Raw genomic sequence first — 19,172 nt, forward strand, 5'->3', positions numbered from 1 at the left:
TTGATTCATGATGATGACTGCTAGCTTGCTAGCTAAGATTTTGAAAGTATGATGTTGACATGATCAGTCCAATCAAAGCTACTGTAGATAGGTGATTTAATGTCATTTTATCTGTGGCCAATGACCTTGAGCCTTCTTGGATGGGCACTTCTAATGTAACTCTATGGCAGCACCCAAGGGGCTTGAGATATTGAGCTCTCCCAGTAGATTTTGCGGTGATGTAGTGTTCCCATGAGTGACAGAACACTGAGCCAATCACGGCGCAACTAGAGAACATTACCAACCTCTATGCTCTGATTCTGTGCTTCCAACTTTGTGGCAACAGTTTGTGGAAAACCAAGATGGCGGACTGAACTCAGCTATGTAGACCACCTCAAGATAAAAACGTAATATTCAATATCGGTAAATTAGACTAAATATTAGCACTACAAAATCTGGTGGGTAATAACTTTCAATCTGGATAACAAAACAAATCAGAAGACTAGAGAAATGTATCGACAAATATTACGAAAACAAGCAACACCCAAACATGACGGAGAGTAAGACTGGAACCTATTTCAAAATGAAAACATGACTTCTACAGACACAGATGATTTAATATTTTCACCACTGGGAATGGTAAAGGTTGAAACCGATCTTTTAATATCAATAAATGACAAACTGGGCATACTTGAACTAGTCAGTAAGGATATAAAAGATTTGAAGGCAAGCCTCAAGATGAGTGACGAAAAAGCTGCGACATTGGAGAAAGACACAAACAAGCTAAAGGTTCAGTCAATAAGATTGAAACCGAAGTTAATGAACTTAAATGAACATTGTTCTGAGAGAAGCCTTACTTGACATACTGACTAAATCCATGAGAGAGAATCTGGCACTTACAGGTATCCAAGCGAAAGAAGGAGAAGTTCCTGAATGTGTAGTTAGAGAGTTCCTCCTGCCAGAGTCTCCCGCCAGTTCGGCGCTGCCAGAGTCGCCCTTCACTCAGGCGCTGCCAGAGTCGTCCGGCGCTGCGCTGCCAGATTCGCCCGCCTGTCCGGCGCTGCCAGAGTCGTCTGGAGCTGCCAGAGTCGCCCGCCTGTCCGGCGCTGCGCTGCCAGAGTCGCCCGCCTGTCCAGCGCTGCCAGAGTCGCCCGGCGCTGCCAGAGCGGCCCTAGTAACCCTAGGTGTAAAATAGTAAATAATGGCTACATCTCAGAAAGTTTAAAACTGTCTAGAGGAGTAAAACAAGGTTGTCCACTATCGGCATATCTATTTATTATTGCCATCAAAATGTTAGCTGTTGAAATTAGACCCAACAATAATATTAAGGGATTAGAAATCCGTGGCTTAAAAACTAAGGTGTCATTGTACGCTGATGAGTCAGGTTTTCTTTTAAAAGCACAATTAGAATCCCTCCACAGCCTCATAGAGGAGCTAGATACTTTTGCTAACCTCTCTGGATGAAAACCAAATTATGATAAATGCACAATATCTTATTTATTGGATCACTAAAAAACTTTTACATTACCGTGTAGTTTACCAATAAAATAGTCTGACGGGGATGTGGACATACTCGGTACACATGTCCCGAAAGAAAGAAATGATCTCACTACAACACATTTTTATAGAAAGTTAGCAAAAATAGATAAGATCTTGCTACCTTGGAAAGGAAAATACCTGTCTATTTGTGGAAAAATCACCCTGAGTAACTCTAGTCATTTCCAGTTTACCTATTTGCTTATGGTTTTGCCTACACCTAGTGACCTGCTTTTTAAATTATATGAACCAAAAATATTCAATTTTATTTGGAACGGCAAGCCAGACAAAAGTAAAAGGGCCTATTTATATAATGAATATGAATCGGAAGGCAGAAATGATTAAATATTAAAGCATTAGACCTCACACTAAAGGCATCAGTCATATAAAAGTTATACTTATATCTGAAATGGTTCTCTAGTAAATTAGTAAGAATGTCTCACCCCATGTTCAAGAATGGCCTTATGCCCTTTATTCAGATTACAACTGCTCACTTTCAGTTATTTGAAAACAAAATAATTTCCAAAATATCGTTATTTTTTAAACAAGCCTTAGAAAGTTGGTTGCAATTTCAGTGTAATCCACCTGAAAAGACAGAGCAAATACAACAAATATTGTGGTTAAACTCAAATATACTCATTGATAAAACTTATTTTTCAATAACATTTTGAAAGAGGTACCATTGTTGTAAATGGTATCATAAATAGGACATACAGCTAACACAGACATATGGAAATGTCTGCTCTACCCAAAATTACAACCAACTAATTGCAGCGTTTCCACAAAAATGATAGAGGCAAGTGGAAGGGGGAGAAAGTAAGGAACTTGTCTGTCGGCCCTGCATTAAAGACCAAAAATGTTTAAAGAAAATTGTGATAATTAAAAATATTTAAATTTCCTTTAAGGACCAAAAAAATGACAGCTGTGCCATATGAATTGCAAAATAGTTGGGAAGAGATTTTCGATGTACCGATTCCATGGCACACGGTTTATGAATTGACACGCAAAACGACGCTGGATTCAAAACCTAGAATTTTTCTATTTGAAATATTATACAAAATTATTGCAACCAATAGAATGTTATATATATATATGGGGGATACAATCCTCCCAGCTCTGCAGAGTTTTCTGCGAGGAGGCAGAGTCATTAGATAATTTATTTTTGTACTGTCCATATGTAACTCGTTTTTGGTCACAGGTCCAGGAATGGCTGAAGATTGCAACATTTACCTAGAACTAACGCTGCAGATAGCAATACTGAGTGATTTGAAAAGTCCTTATCAATTGATCAATAATATAATTATTTTAGCAAAAATGTTTCTTTAATTAACAAGAAGCTATGAAAAAATAAAAGGTTCAGGAATTCTGTGAAGCATCACAGCACAGTTGAAAAATATATGGCAAATCGAAATCCAAAATGGATGATGTTGAGAGATAGATGGGAGGGGTTGAATGGAGCTGAAGGGTGGGACTAATAACAAGGTAACCAATGTAAAACATACACGGTCTGTAAAATGTATATAGGTTCAGATATTGTGACTTAGCACAGTTACAAATAGAAATCAAACTGGATGGACATCAGAAATAGAGGAAGGACTAAAAAGAAACAAAATAAAACCATTATAAAATGGATTGTTTGTAAAGTGTGTATAATATGTATAAACTGAAAGTAGAAGCCTAAGTGTTATTGTTTATTAGGTTACTCCAATTGGAGGAGGGGTGGTAGGGTTTGCGGGGGGAAATAAAGGTATTGTAGCAGGCTTAAGGGTGTGGGGTTTCCACGTCACCAAGTTCAATAACAAAACAGGCACCAGTAGCACAAATAGACTGCAAATGGAAAGTTTATTAGGGGTTTTGGTACACTGGGGAAGAGGGGGAAATGCACCTCACAGTCCACAAGCCGTTCTCATTGTCCATTCCATTTTCCAGTGGTACTCCTCACACTCAGGTCCTCAGCCAATCCGGTACACAAATAGGATACTCTGACAGTCCAGGTCACAAAGTCACACCGCTACTTTTCTCACTTTTCATACCACTCTTGGTTCTCCCCCACTCTGGGCAGGCTGCCTCCTCTTTTATTGCCAAGCATTCCTTGGCTTAATGAAGGACAGTCTTGCCTCGTTGGAGCAGGAAGTCCATATAAGGCTTGGGGGTGGAGCCAGCAACGTGGAAGATATCTCTCCTCAATTACCACTCCCCTCACTTCTCCCCGCAATTTGCCACAGTATATTAAAAAAGTGTGTATATGTATGAATTTTAAAAAGTGTGTACATTATATATATATATATATATATATACACAGTGCCTTGCGAAAGTATTCGGCCCCCTTGAACTTTGCGACCTTTTGCCACATTTCAGGCTTCAAACATAAAGATATAAAACTGTATTTTTTTGTGAAGAATCAACAACAAGTGGGACACAATCATGAAGTGGAACGACATTTATTGTATATTTCAAACTTTTTTAACAAATCAAAAACTGAAAAATTGGGCGTGCAAAATTATTCATCCCCCTTAAGTTAATACTTTGTAGCGCCACCTTTTGCCTGCGATTACAGCTGTAAGTCGCTTGGGGTATGTCTCTATCAGTTTTGCACATCGAGAGACTGACATTTTTTCCCATTCCTCCTTGCAAAACAGCTTGAGCTCAGTGAGGTTGGATGGAGAGCATTTGTGAACAGCAGCAAAAATGTCAGTCTTCCCACAATAAGTTGGGTGAATTTTGGCTCATTCCTCCTGACAGATCTGGTGTAACTGAGTCAGGTTTGTAGGCCTCCTTGCTCGCACACACTTTTTCAGTTCTGCCCACAAATGTTCTATAGGGTTGAGGTCAGGGCTTTGTGATGGCCACTCCAATACCTTGACTTTGTTGTCCTTAAGCCATTTTGCCACAACTTTGGAAGTATGCTTGGGGTCATTGTCCATTTTAGAAAACCCATTTGTGGGTTCCTGACGGGCGTCTTGAGATGTTGCACATAATCCACATCATTTTCCTGCCTCATGATGCCATCTATTTTGTGAAGTGCACCAGTCCCTCCTGCAGCAAAGCACCCACACAACATGATGCTGCCACCCCCGTGCTTCATGGTTGGGATGGTGTTCTTCGGCTTGCAAGACTCCCCCTTTTTCCTCCAAACATAACGATGGTCATTATGGCCAAACAGTTCTATTTTGGTTTCATCAGACCAGAGGACATTTCTCCAAAATGTACAATCTTTGTCCCCATGTGCAGTTGCAAACCGTAGTCTGTCTTTTTTTATGGCAGTTTTTGAGCAGTTGCTTCTTCCTTGCTGCACGGCCTTTCAGGTTATGTCGATATAGGACTCCTTTTACTGTGGATATACATTATATACTTTTGTACCTGTTTCCTCCAGCATCTTCACAAGGTCCTTTGCTGCTGTTCTGGGATTTCGTACGTTCATCTCTAGTAGGCAGAACACGTCTCCTTCCTGAACGGTATGATGGCTGAGCGGTCCCATGGTGTTTATACTTGCGTACTGTTGTTTGTACAGATGAACATGGTACATTCAGGCGTTTGGAATATCTCCCAAGGATGAACCAGACTTGTGGAGGTCTACAATCTTTTTTTCTGAGGTCTTGGCTGATTTCTTTTGATTTTTTTGTATGTAAACTTCCGACTTCAACTGTAACCTTTTGACAAGGTTTATATCACAACTAAAGTGGCCAAATAACATCTTAAAATGAAGCCCATTAATCTGCTTTAATCCGCTTTACAATGGGTGTAGCGCCTAACATCTTATAATAAAAGCATTACATGCACAATCTCATTTGTGGTCCCTTTTGAGAATGGTGTTTTCCTGGTAATGGTGTTTTCCTGGTAATACTGCTGTGTGCACATTGCTGCGCTTGTAATATGAAGAAATAGCCTAATAGTTTATCAACATATTAAGCTAAACTTTCTCATCTGCTGCATCAGGCTCATTGCTTAAAACAGTATTTTGATGCTAGAGGTTGGATTAATTTGAGATCTCTCTTATCCCACATCTGTCCCGGACTATGTTTGGAATATTTATTTCTCGCAAAGAATAGAATAGGTCAACTTTTGTACTATGGGACATAGACATGCTTTTACTGTTTGTTAGGCCTACTCATCTTGTTGGCTGACGAAAAGTAAATGTGGACAGTTCTTCCAATAGATTCAATATTGGAATTGGATAAGGACGCGCACAGTTGTGTCCCGGATGTGAGAAAGATCTGATCACGTGACTGAAAGCCATGTGATTGAGAGGTGCTTTGGCATACAGCAGGGAGAAAGGCCACTGGCCGCAAAAGGCATGGATTTTTAGGGGGATTAGGGCCACACAAAGGGGATGCAGCCGGGAAATTTGAGGCATTATTAAGTGCTTGTGAAATTGTGAATGAGAGACTGAGGAAGTGTGTACACCGTGCGCAAAAAACAAAGCAGAACTCGTGCCTTTCATGCTACTTTTTTCTAATCTTTAGTCGCATCATGCAGCCTTAAATATCAAAACATATAGCCCAACATTTGTATCACAACTAAAGTTACATAAATAACAATAATTTAAGCATATACTGTAGGAGTACCTGTGTCTTTGTTAATCGCTCAACACAGAATAGCTGTGCACTACCTCAAACCGTTTGGAGAAAATATCCTTATTTATTAGACTTTAAAATGTAGATGTTCCAAAAGTCCAGCAGAGACCGGCAGTTATTTGCTTGACAATCAACAGCTGACAAAATGTAATGACCGCCACAGCCCTAGCTGCACAGCTCAATGCAGGGGTCGCTGAGTTGAGTAAGTTTGAGGGGTGAATGTAGCACATGGGGATGTGTGAAACTTCTTAGCCTGAAGTGTCCCAACTTGTGTCAGTGAATAGGTAGCTTTTCGCGTTTTTCCTTCCTAGTAAGACGCTTCAGGAGGGCGGTCACGTGTGCTAGCAAGCCAGAGGTCCCAAGTTCGCGCCAGGTATTGGCCGAATTGGGAGGAAGTGGTACTTGCTAAGAAAGCAGTGTGACGTCCTTTACAGATTGAAATGACATATAGAGGAAAGATAGAGCAGTGAGTGTGCTGAAATAGCAGTGGGCTGGATTCAAACCCATGCTGCAGCAGTATATTTGATCGGGAGGCATTGGTTTAGATAGCTCTACCACCTTAGGTCACTCCAGGCCAACCTTTAAAGCTCTGTTACAGGGGTGACCTATCATGCTACGTTAACTAAGCTCACTACGGCACCTGTCTCTCCACACTTTCCACAAGCTTTTTGTTCCCCTATACTAAAAAACAAGAGATAACCAGAAGCTCCTGGGAGAGATACGCACACTGATCCACCCACCTAGATAACGATGGGCCGCGCCTCCTGGACAGCCAGAGACGGGATACATAACCCCCTCTCGGGCTAAGGGAAAGTTACCAGCGTTAGCCATGGTGGTGCCTGAGCGGGTGGTCTATCCTTAATGACAAGGTAAAGTCCCCTACAGATGTCTACCAGATTGGGTTGGGTTGGTAAAGCGTATGAAAGGCAGACAGACCCTGAGACAGGAAGCTTGGCTGGCTAACCCACAGTCAGTCCATTGTTTCCTGGCAAAGGATCGGGCAGGCAAAGGGGTCATTAGGTGGGCCTACCCTGCTGAAACTCAATGTGGCTCCCAGTGTTTCTGAGGATGGGGATCAGGTTGTCAATTTTCATCTAGCTGACAGCCTTGCTAGCTGCTCTAACTATATCATCATCGCTGGCGTTGACTGACGTTAGTTAGACTCACGTATACTAATTTGCCTATTGCAGATGTTTTTAAATGAGAGAATGAATTGAACATTTTAACCTAACATTATAACCTAACAAATCTTCAACAATAAATTAGAATTAGACACTCAGGGCGGGTTTCCCGGACACAGATTAAGCCTTAAACGTTATTTTAGCGGTAATCGCGGTTAACCCAGAACTAAAATCTTGCATAATTTGGTCAGCTGCGTGAAGTTCTGGGTCTATACGCATTAGAAATGTTGAGTTCCGGTTTGTCAAGTCTCCACCCTCGCAAAAGGAAACTCAGCCAAAGTCCCCAGTTTGTCATGCCTTGATCTGTTTCACCTGTCCTTGTGCCTGTCTCCACCCCCATCCAGGTGTCGCCCATCTTCCACACTTATACCCTGGTTATTTATACCTGTGTTTTCTGTCTGTCTGTGCCAGTTCGTTTTGTTTGTTCAAGTCAACTAGCGGTTTGTCTCAACACTTGCTTTTCCCCAGTCTCTCTTTTCTCGGACTCCTGGTTTTGACTCTTGCCTGTCCTGACTCTGAGCCCGCCTGCCTGCCGTCCTGTGCCTTTGCCCCTACTCTGGATTACCGACCTCAACCCGACCTGACCCTGGGCCTGCCTGCCGTCCTGTACCTTGGCTACTCTGGATTATCGACTCCTGCCTGCCTTGACCTGTCGTTTTCCTGCCCCTTTTGTTGCAATAAACATTGTTACTTCAACACAGTCTGCACTTGGGTCTTACCTGATACAGTTAGTAAGTAGGAATGGTATGACGTGTTATTTATGACTGGGAGTCTACAGTCTGAGACAGACAAAAGGTTTATTTCAGGGGTGTATTCACTAGAAACAAATGTTGTCATAGTTGGATGACAACAACAGTCAGTTCCATTGATCTTGGTACCCTGTGGTCTCTCTTGTGTCTAGTTTAGCGTTTATCATGATTTAGCATGAGGCTGAAATGAGAACTGCTAGGCCTACTATAGGTCTGTTTTTCTGGTTATATTTGTTTTTCATAACTGATGGTTATCTCATAGGCTGCTGTTTTCTAGCTCACTGACATCACAGCTAACCTGTGAACAGAAATCTGGACAAATCATTATGCTGTAGTAGAGAACTATATTGAAGAACATATGTGGCCTCATTTACGGTTACAATACTGAAGGCCGATTTGCTCCAGCTCTGCGCTGAATGTTATTCAAACAAGTTTGTTTTCCTGCTAGCTGGATTAGGTACCCTGTATTCATAGGCCTTGCAGATTTGTGTTTGCAGCTTTTGTCTGGATTCTGGAATGAATCAATTCTTTACTGGCGAATGAGAACACGGCTGGTTGAGTGAGGCAATAAATAGGTCACTGTGGTTTGGGTAGGAAGCCAGTACAAACAGTATTGCAGGCTTGGTAGCCTAATGCTACAAACATTCATCACTGCAAACAGAGAGAACTACAGACATGATGGTGATTGTAGTGATGACGAGCGTAGTTATTGGGGACTTCTCTTTTTAAAAGTTTATTGCCATAACACAATCACATGTCTTGAAGTGAATCTTGTCGAAGGTCTGTCCTCTTATGATTATCAAAGTCAGTCAATGATCCTCTTGTCTTGGGATGTGAGGTTAATGTGCAACAACTCCCTGGGAGACTCTTGGACAATAGCTGTGTTAAGGATGTGTTTTGTGACATTGTGTTGGAAAATATATAATTTGAAATTCAATCAAATTCAGCTACTACAATATACTACTATAGATTTGAAAGTAAAGCCTTACTATTTAAAAAAAAAAAAATGGTGTGTGTGTGAATTTTACCCCTTTTTCTCCCCAATTTCGTGGTATCCAATTGTTTTTTAGTAGCTACTATCTTGTCTCATCGCTACAACTCCCGTACGAGCTCGGGAGAGACGAAGGTTGAAAGTCATGCGTCCTCCGATACACAACCCAACCAAGCCGCACTGCTTTAGCGCGCACTGCGCCCGGCCCGCCACAGGAGTCGTTGGTGCGTGATGAGACAAGGATATCCCTACCGGCCTAACCCTCCCTAACCCAGACAACGCTAGGCCAATTGTGCGTCGCCCCACGGACCTCCCGGTTGCGGCCGGTTACGACAGAGCCTGGTGGCACAGCTGGCGCTGCAGTACAGCGCCCTTAACCACTGCGCCACCCGGGAGGCCTCATTACCTTACTATTTTAACCTAGGCCTGGTTTTCACACATGCCCATTTCGGAATCAGAATGTCAGAAAACCCACAAACCACAACAAGGGCTGATAACAAGTGGTACATTCATTCCTGTTTACCTTTCTCTTTGTCCTCTACCACTTCAGAGTAAAGTAAAGAGTGAGTAACTAACAGGCCTAGTGTATTTACATGTAACCCCACGTAGTCTCTTTAACGCCATTCGTTCTTATATTATGTATCGTTGTCATCTGTGAAAGCTGGGGGCTTTGCCCAGGGCATGGGTCAGGTGATAGATATAGACCCAATGGTTACCTCACAGTGAGATGAGGGTGTGTCGCTATCACTCCGTGTGTATCCTGCCGGGAGGGAGAATGTGGAGGGTGGGTATAATTGAGCTCATGACAGGACCTCTAGCCTATGTCTGGAGGATGTTTACTCTCAGATATGGTCTAATATGACATGTTGAAATATGATAGACATCACAGCTGCTCACAGGCAAATTTTGTTAAACACGAAAAGTCAGTATAAGATTGGTATTTTTACGAGCATTGTTACAATGCACACTGTACAGTCTTTTTCATGCTAAGGTTATTAACCAGTGTCCATAGAGGCACTGTCAGAGACATAGCCTAGGCCTGTTGCACCCTGCTGGTGTCACCATAGGGGACTAAGCCCTTGGGAACTATTATATCTAACATCTCTAAAGTACTCTCTAACAGGCTCACATGGGGCACTGCCCTGTTGATCTGTTTCACCACAGCTGTCGGCTTAGCATAACTAGACTGGGGCTTGCACAAACCCTGACATTTAACAGCCATGCAAGGCAGTCCAACAAGTGTTGCAATGTTTCCTCTACCATGTCTCAAGCAAAATACTCAAGAAATAATATATGTTATGCTGCCACCATAAAGCCTGCATCAAATAGATGTATTATAACCCACCAAATAACTGTCTTGTGGTTTTATATCTAAACTCTTTACCAGTCAATGAAAACAACAGTCAATGAAAACAACAGTACCCATAATGAATCTGCAGGCCAGGCAGTCACAGTGATGCAGCCATTTGAGAGGATGTTCAACAGCTGTACCACTCTGTGTACCACTCTGGCTTGTATTCTAGCTTGTCCTGGGCTGACTCAGTATTGTGTCAGTAAGGGCTTACTCTGTGCTTTCTGATACCTTTCCTCTCTCAGTGAGAAGTTGCCTAACACACACACACATTCAACCCTGATGTGTGTGGATTAAACAGCCTTACTAGAGATGGCTTTTTATCTGGTGCCTGGTAAGTGATTACAGTCACTCACTGAGGATGGATAGATGGATGGACTGACACTTGTTTCCTCTTTTCCTTTTCTCCCCACCTCATCTCCTCTCACTGCATCGTTGTCAAATACCTTCTGAGGATTCCTGTATTAAAGCCACAGCCTGTAGTTGGCCAAAACTAAAGCAGCCATGTTAGCTGTCTCTGCAGCTCTGTGTGTGTGTGTGTGTGTGTGTGTGTGTGTGTGTGTGTGTGTGTGTGTGTGACTATAAATGTGGGGACCAGAAGTCACCACAAGAATAGTAAACAATCTCAAATTTGACCGACTGTGGATATATAGTTAGTCCCACAAGGTCAAATTATATTTCTAAGGGGTTTAGGGTTAAGGTTAGAATTAGTGATAGGTTTAGGGTTAGGAGCTAGGGTTGTCTGGCTCTGTGCTGAGGGCATTCTGGGAATGCTGCCTGAGCAGCAGGTGGCACCAGGCCACAGCAAACACATTCCTCCACCAGGCAGCCCTGGACTGGAGGAAAGGCGGGTGCTGGCTACAGCCTACTCTGCTCTGCCAGAGGCACTTTGCATTGATCAGCACTTTGTAGCCTACATCCTGGGTTATGTGAGGATTTAAGGTTTCTGATTCAAACTGTTAGGCCTGTATCCATGCTGTTGCTTTCATGACCTAAATAGAAAGATTGAGTCAACACACTTGCTTGTGACAGTCAAGTTTATTTTGTATGCTTGCCCACTTTCTTTGGTTTGTGCTTCCAAAAGTAATTGGTTTTGAAGCAGAGACAATGACGTGTTTACAGGTAAAATGTTTGACATAGGCAATTTTTTGTCATCTCTGTTCGGGAGGCATGCAGGACTATAACTACCTGAAGCCAACTTCCTGTTCCTGCCAGACAGGCACTATGTGGGCTACGTTCCAATAGCCAGTCTAGCATTCCACTTAGAATTCTTCATTCACATAGTATGCTAGTACTTATATTGGAACAGAGGCCCAATAGTGGAACAGAAGCCCAGGTTCCGGCCTCAGTCCATGTCTTTGGCTCTTGTGACTGACACTGACAGAGTCTGGCTCTACTCACTGTTACTGACACTGTCATCATTACATTTAACAGATACAAGTAGCTATCCTTGGTTATCTCTCCCAGCGTTATTGAAAGCATTGAATGACTAAATGAATTAAAGATGTAGGACATCATGGAAAGCAAACACATAATTATAAAGACCTTGTACAATCCATCATAATTCTACACAGTATATCTATGGTAAATAGGGCTGAAACAGGTTGAATGTGCCCTGAAATTGACCACTCCTCTGTCTGAACTGCACAGAACCATGAGTCCAATATTGTGGTGTTGGAAAGGGAGAATTTAATTGGCAAACAGTGAACGATGACTACCCCTCTCGTAGTCCATGGGCTGGGGCAACAACGAGATTGGATCCATGCAGGTCCAGAACAGAGTGTAAGTAAAATGAGTAAAAGTCCTGGCTTCCTTTTTCACACTACAGAAGATTATGCTCATAACAATCAGAAATAGAAGAATCAATTGAGTCTAGTGGTCGCAAAACTTGGACAAACTGCAAAAAAGTGCAGTATGCAGTAAGAATAGCACAGAATAGTTCAATATAAAATATAACACAAGCCACTATTGTAAAGCTACAAAGTCTATATAAAGTCTGTGAAATGTATATAAAGCAACTTCATTACTTTTCGGTCTTTTCCCCTTCAACAGTGTTCTGGCCGGGTGGTGAGTCTGATCTACTAGATAAACTGTGACAGGATAATCCTTTCTGTCATTGATCATAATAGAACTAAGCGAAAAACTATTTCAGGCCTGAAATGATGAATTATCTAAATGTGTGTCTTGTGACCTTACTGACCTCTCTCTGTCAAATGTGTTAAAGGGACACTATGGTGAAACATTTGAAACAATGAGCTATTATATGGTGTCCCTGGATATTATACAGAGGACTAACATGCACTGTAGAGGCTAACTCTTTCTGATCTACAAGTGCCTAGATTAAGGGCTGGGGCTTGTTTTGGGATATTTTCTCCCCTCTCCTCTTTTAGCTGGGTGTGTTACCAGTTCCCCGGTTACTGCAGCTACCAGTACATCATGGAGTGCGACTGTCATGGCGGATAGTACAAAAACTACAGGGAGTGGGGCTCCCACACTCAGACTTTCCAGGTCCAGTCTCTGCGCCGCATCCAACAGTGAGCGCATCCACAGCCGCCTCCTCCTCTTATCCTCCACCCTATCATTCCAAGCTTGGCCAGTAGTCTTGTCAGACCAATACCAACGTCTCCTGAAGCTTCTAGTGCTCCACAGCGACAACCATGTTTACCTGCACTTTTGTTTTGTTCCATCGTTGAAAAAAATAAAAAAGAGAGAACAAGAGCAGAAGAAAGAAAATAAAAGTGACTGAACCACCCCACAGCAAGCGGAGAGTAGGGTCTCGGGTGGTGTGGTGGTACAAACCAGACTTTGATGCTGTTCTTCAGTGTTGTCATGGGGAATTCATAGCAACAGTGATCAATAAAGAGAGAATGAGCAACAAAAATAAACAGTGCTATAAGAGTGCTATTAACCTGCTCTGGTGTCAATTGTCTTTACTTGTTTTAACAGTTGTTTCTCTCTACTAGTATATGTTTCAGCAGTTCTCAGTAGTCCCATCTCTTTGAACAAACTATTTCCACCATTGGTTATAAAAAATATAGGAAATATAAATATCAAACTATATTACACCCTATAGCACACAATTACAAACCCCAGAAACCTAAAACATTTTAGCCATAATGCAAAAGAAAATACAAAGCTTCAATCATGAGTACAATTAAATACTTTGTGTAAGGTAAAATGTTTCAATTTAACCCAGCTCTATTGAGATGTCATGAAGTGTTTATCCAACACTGCCCCTCTCAGCAAACACTAAAAACCCCAATCTGTCTCCATTCAGTACCATTCTCCTGTAACGGCAGATTTCCTCTTCGTCTGAAGAGGAGTAAGGATCGGACCAAGATGCAGCGTGGTAAGTGTTCATGCCGATTTATTAAAAACGAACTGAACACTGAAATACAAAACAATAAACGATGTGATGAAAACGAAAAAACGAAACAGTACCATGAAGCGACAAACACTCACACGGAAACAAACACCCACAAACCAACAGTGAAACCCAGGCTACCTAAGTATGATTCTCAATCAGAGACAACTAATGACACCTGCCTCTGATTGAGAACCACACTAGGCTGAACACAAAAACCAACATAGAAAAACAAACAGACTGCCCACAAGAAACTCACACCCTGACCATACTAAATAAAGACAAAACAAAGGAAATAGTACCCCCCCCCCCCCCCCCCCCCCCCCCAAAGGTGCGGACTCCGGCCGCAAAACCTGAACCTATAGGGGAGGGCCTGGGTGGGCGTCTGTCCACGGTGGCGGCTCTGGCGCGGGACGTGGACTCCACTTCACCATGGTTTTAGTGCGCCTCTTAGCCCGCCTCCGTGGCCTCAGGACAGACTGGCGGCTCTAGCAGCTCAGCACAGACGGGAGACTCTAGCAGCTCAGCACAGATGGGAGACTCTAGCTGGAGACGCACTGGAAACCAGATGCGTAAAGCCGGCTTCATGGCACCTGGCTCGATGCCCACTCTTGCCCGGCCGATACGAGGAGCTGGAATGTACTGTACCGGGCTATGCACACACACTGGGGAGACTGTGCGCTCCACTGCATAACACGGTGCCTGCCCGGTCCCTCTCTCTCTCCGGTAAGCATGGGAAGTTGGCGCAGGTCTCCTACCTGGCTTCACCACACTCCCTGTGTGCCAGCCCCACAATACATTTTTGGGTCTGCCTCTCGGGCTTCCAGCCGCGCTGCCGTGCTGCCTCCTCATACCAGCGCCTCTCTGCCTTCGCTGCCTCCAGCTCTGCCTTGGGAAGGCGATATTCCCCTGGCTGTGCCCAGGGTCCTTTACCGTCCATAATCTCCTCCCAAGTCCCGGAGTCTTGTGTTCGCTGCTGCTGCAGCTGCTGCTGCTGCTGCAGCTGCTGCTGCTGCTGCTGCCCGTTACCACGCCGCTTGGTCCTTTTGTGGTGGGTGTTTCTGTAACGGCAGATTTCCTCTTCGTCTGAAGAGGAGTAAGGATCGGACCAAGATGCAGCGTGGTAAGTGTTCATGACGGTTTATTAAAAACAAACTGAACACTGAAATACAAAACAATAAACTATGTGATGAAAACGAAAAACCGAAACAGTACCATGAAGCGACAAACACTCACACGGAAACAAACACCCACAAACCAACAGTGAAACCCAGGCTATCTAAGTATGATTCTCAATCAGAGACAACTAACGACACCTGGCTCTGATTGAGAACCATACTAGGCTGAACACAAAAACCAACATAGAAAAACAAACAGACTGCCCACCCCAACTCACGCCTTGACCATACTAAATAAAAACAAAACAAAGGAAATAAAGGTCAGAATGTGACTTCTCCATCTGAAATATTGAGCATAGGACAAATTGTGCCTAAATGCATGGTATCTGTCAGGCTTATCCAATGCAATTTGGTAGCTAATAGTCTATACTGTATGAGGATTATGTTTGGGATATTGAGACAATGAAAATTAGTCGCTGAAATTGTTGCAACCCCATCACTAACCTATTCAACCTCTCTTTCGTATCGTCTGAGATCCCCAAAGATTGGAAAGCTGCCGGCGGTCATCCCCCTCTTCAAAGGGGGAGACACTCTAGACATAAACTGTTATAGACCTAAATCCATCCTGCCCTGCCTTTCTAAAATCTTCGAAAGCCAAGTTAACAAACAGATCACAGACCATTTCGAATCCCACTGTACCTTCTCCACTATGCAATCTGGTTTCCGAGCTGGTCATGGGTGCACCTCAGCCACGCTCAAGGTCCTAAATGATATCATAGCCACCATCGATAAAAGACAGTACTTCATCGACCTGGCTAAGGCTTTCGACTCTGTCAATCACCGCATTCTTATCGGCAGACTCAATAGCCTTGGCTTCTCAAATGACTGCCTCGCCTGGTTCACCAACTACTTCTCAGATAGAGTTCAGAGTGTCAAATCGGAGGGCCTGTTGTCCGGACCTCTGGCAGTCTCTACGGGGGTGCCACAGGGTTAAATTCTCGGGCCAACTCTTTTCTCTGTATGTATCGATGATGTCGCTCTTGCTGCTGGTGATTCTCTGATCCACCTCTACGCAGGCGACACCATTCTGTAAACATCTGGCCCTTCTTTGGACAGTGTGCTAACAAACCTCCAAATGAGCTTCAATGCCATACAACAGTCCTTCCGTGGCCTCCAACTGCTTTTAAATGCTAGTAAAACTAAGTGCATGGTCTTCAACCGATTGCTGTCCACACCCTCTGGACGGTTCTGACCTAGAATATGTGGACAACTACAAATACTTAGGTGTCTGGTTAGACTGTAAACTCTCCTTACAGACTCACATTAAGCATCTCCAATCCAAAATTAAATCTAGAATCGGCTTCCTATTTCGCAACAAAGCCTCCTTCACTCATGCTGCCAAACATACCCTAGTAAAACTGACTATCCTACCGATCCTTGACTTTGGCGATGTCATTTACAAAATAACCTCCAACACTCTACTCAGCGAATTGGATGTAGTCTATCCCAGTGCCATCCGTTTTGTCACCAAACCCCCATATACTACCCACCACTGCAACCTGCATCCTCTTGTTTGCTGGCCCTCACTATATATTCGTTGTCAAATCCACTGGCTCCAGGTCATCTATAAGTCTTTGCTAGGTAAAGCCTAGCCTTATTTCAGCTCACTGATCACCATAGCAACATCCACCCGTAGCACATGCTCCGGCAGGTATATTTCATTGGTCATCCCCAAAGCCAACACTTCCTTTGGCCACCTTTCCTTCCAGTTCTCTGCTGCCAATGACTGGAACGAATTGCAAAAATCACTGAAGCTGGAGTGTTATATCTCCCTCTCTAACTGTAAGCATCAGCTGTCAGAGCAGTTTACCGATCACTGTACCTGTACACAGCTAATCTGTAAATAGCACACCCAACTACCTCATCCCCATATTGTTACTTATCCTCTTGCTCTTTTTCACCACAGTATCTCTACTTTTACATCATCACCTGCACATCTATCACTCCAGTGTTAATGCTAAATTGTAATTATTTCACCTCTGTATATAGATTTTTCTGTTGTGTTATTACCTGTAAGTTTGTTTATGTGTAACTCAGTGTTGTTGCTTTTGTCGCACTGCTTTGCTTTATCTTGGCCAGGTCGCAGTTGTAAATGAGAACTTGTTCTCAACTGGCTTACCTGGTTAAATAAAAGTGAAATAAATAAATAAATAAATATTGAAAAAACAATGACAATTTACAACCTACCACGTTTTTTGGGGGGGGGGAGGGGGTTATTACAATACTGACTAATATTGTCAGATATACATTTTACAGAACTAAAATACACTCTGTACTGTACTGTAGTCTCAAATGATATATTCTGCAAGCCACTTTAAAGAGAGGATCCTCCTCAAGAAGAGTGACATCCCTGGCTGAGGATACAGAACGGCTGTGTCAGCCGGCTAAATGACCAAATACAGGCCAGGAATGTGTTTGGATTTCCGGCCTATGTCTTTTCGATTAGAAGATCAGAAATGGGGACTTATATGATAGGTGAGATGTTGTGGCTAATATAGCATTGTTTAGCACATCGTGTTTAGCGCCACTCACTCCCTAACGTGAGAGTTAAGTGTTAAGTGTTATTTAATATTAGCGTATATGCGGAGCATCTATAGACGACGAGTTAGTTCAAGCTGTATGTCTAGACACCCTAAGGTTTGTGTGTTAGCCAAGGAGTGCTTCGTTTGGGGAAGTCACTCAGTAAAGGGACGGGAGGGGAGATGGGGTCTGTGTTTTATGTTCACGTTTATTATTAGTACAGGTGGCATGACAAGCTCCCGCACGGCGGGAGTTTTGTATGACAGCAACAATTTGCTCTAAAATAAGAAATGCCACATAGTGACAGAGCACAGAGTAGACCAGGTGGAATAAAGATAGTCAGCTGGAACTGTAATGGCTTAGGGCATGTGGTGAAACGAGCTAAGGTTTTTTCTCATCTTAAATCACTGGGTGCTGACATAGTGCTTCTTCAAGAAACTCATATTAAACGCTCCGCTCAGGCCAAGCTACGAGTCGGCTGGATCGGTCAGATATACCAGTCTATCTTTGACGCAAAAGCGAGAGGGGTAGCAATCCTGATAAGGAAAAACATTCCGTTTGTTTACTCATCCTCGATTTCAGATCCTAATGGTCGGTATATTATTGTGGCTGGTACACTGAATTCGAAACCAGTAACCTTGGTCAATTTATATGGACCCAACTTCGATGATCCATTATTTTTTCAAAGGGTATTTAAGGACATACCAAATATCTCGGATACAAGTATTATTGTTGGAGGGGACTTTAACTGTACGTTAGATCCTCTTTTAGATAAACAGCTATCAAGGTCACTTCAACAATCAAATGCCAGTGTCTGTCTAAATACATTGATGACAAACCTTAACATTGTCGATATTTGGAGACTGACACACCAACAGATAGGGATTATTCTTTATTTTCGTCAGTTCATAAATCATATTCCAGAATAGACTATTTTTTGTTGGACTCCAAACTAATTTCAGCAGCTGAGTCGGTTACCTATCACCCTATTCTAATTACGGACCACTCTCCTGTGACCATGGTGCTGAAACTCGACAATATGTCGACAGGTCGGCGACCGTGGCGCTTAGACGCATACCTGCTGAAAGATTAGGCTTTTTGTCAGTATTTGAAGGAGCAGATTGCCTTTTTCCTCGGAACTAACGACACGGGGGATGTTGACGACTCCACCCTTTGGGAATCTCTAAAGGCTGTGATTATAGGTTACATTATTTCTTATACATCAGAGAGGAAGAAACGCGCCAATACTAGGCTGAGAGAAATTGAAAGAGAGTTAGGGGAACAGGAGAACGTTTTTAGGACGAATTCCTCGTATACAGTCCTTGAGAAGATCACAAAGTTAAAATATGAATACAATACCATCCTTTCGAAACGGGTGGGCTCTATACTTGCTAGAACGCAACAAAGTTATTTTGAACTGGGTGACAAACCACATAAATTATTAGCAAGACAGCTAAGGCATGTACAGTCATCTAGAGCTATTCACAAAATAAAAGACAAGAAGGGTAAAATAGTAACAGATCCGCAGGATATTAATAAATGCTTTGCGCAGTTTTACTCAAGAGCTATACCAATCAAAATGCGATGCTACTGATCCACAAACTATGGAACCCTGAATGTGAACTTCCTAAACTAGACAGGGGGGCAGCTGCTGCACTCGATGCAGGGATAACTTCAGAGGAAATTAACACAGCGATAGCACAATTTCCAAACAGCAAGGCCCCTGGGCCCGATGGATATGTAATAGAA

This window comes from Oncorhynchus mykiss, chromosome 24 (assembly GCF_057628025.1).
Source record: "Oncorhynchus mykiss isolate SJ-2025 chromosome 24, ASM5762802v1, whole genome shotgun sequence".
NCBI lineage: Eukaryota > Metazoa > Chordata > Actinopteri > Salmoniformes > Salmonidae > Oncorhynchus > Oncorhynchus mykiss.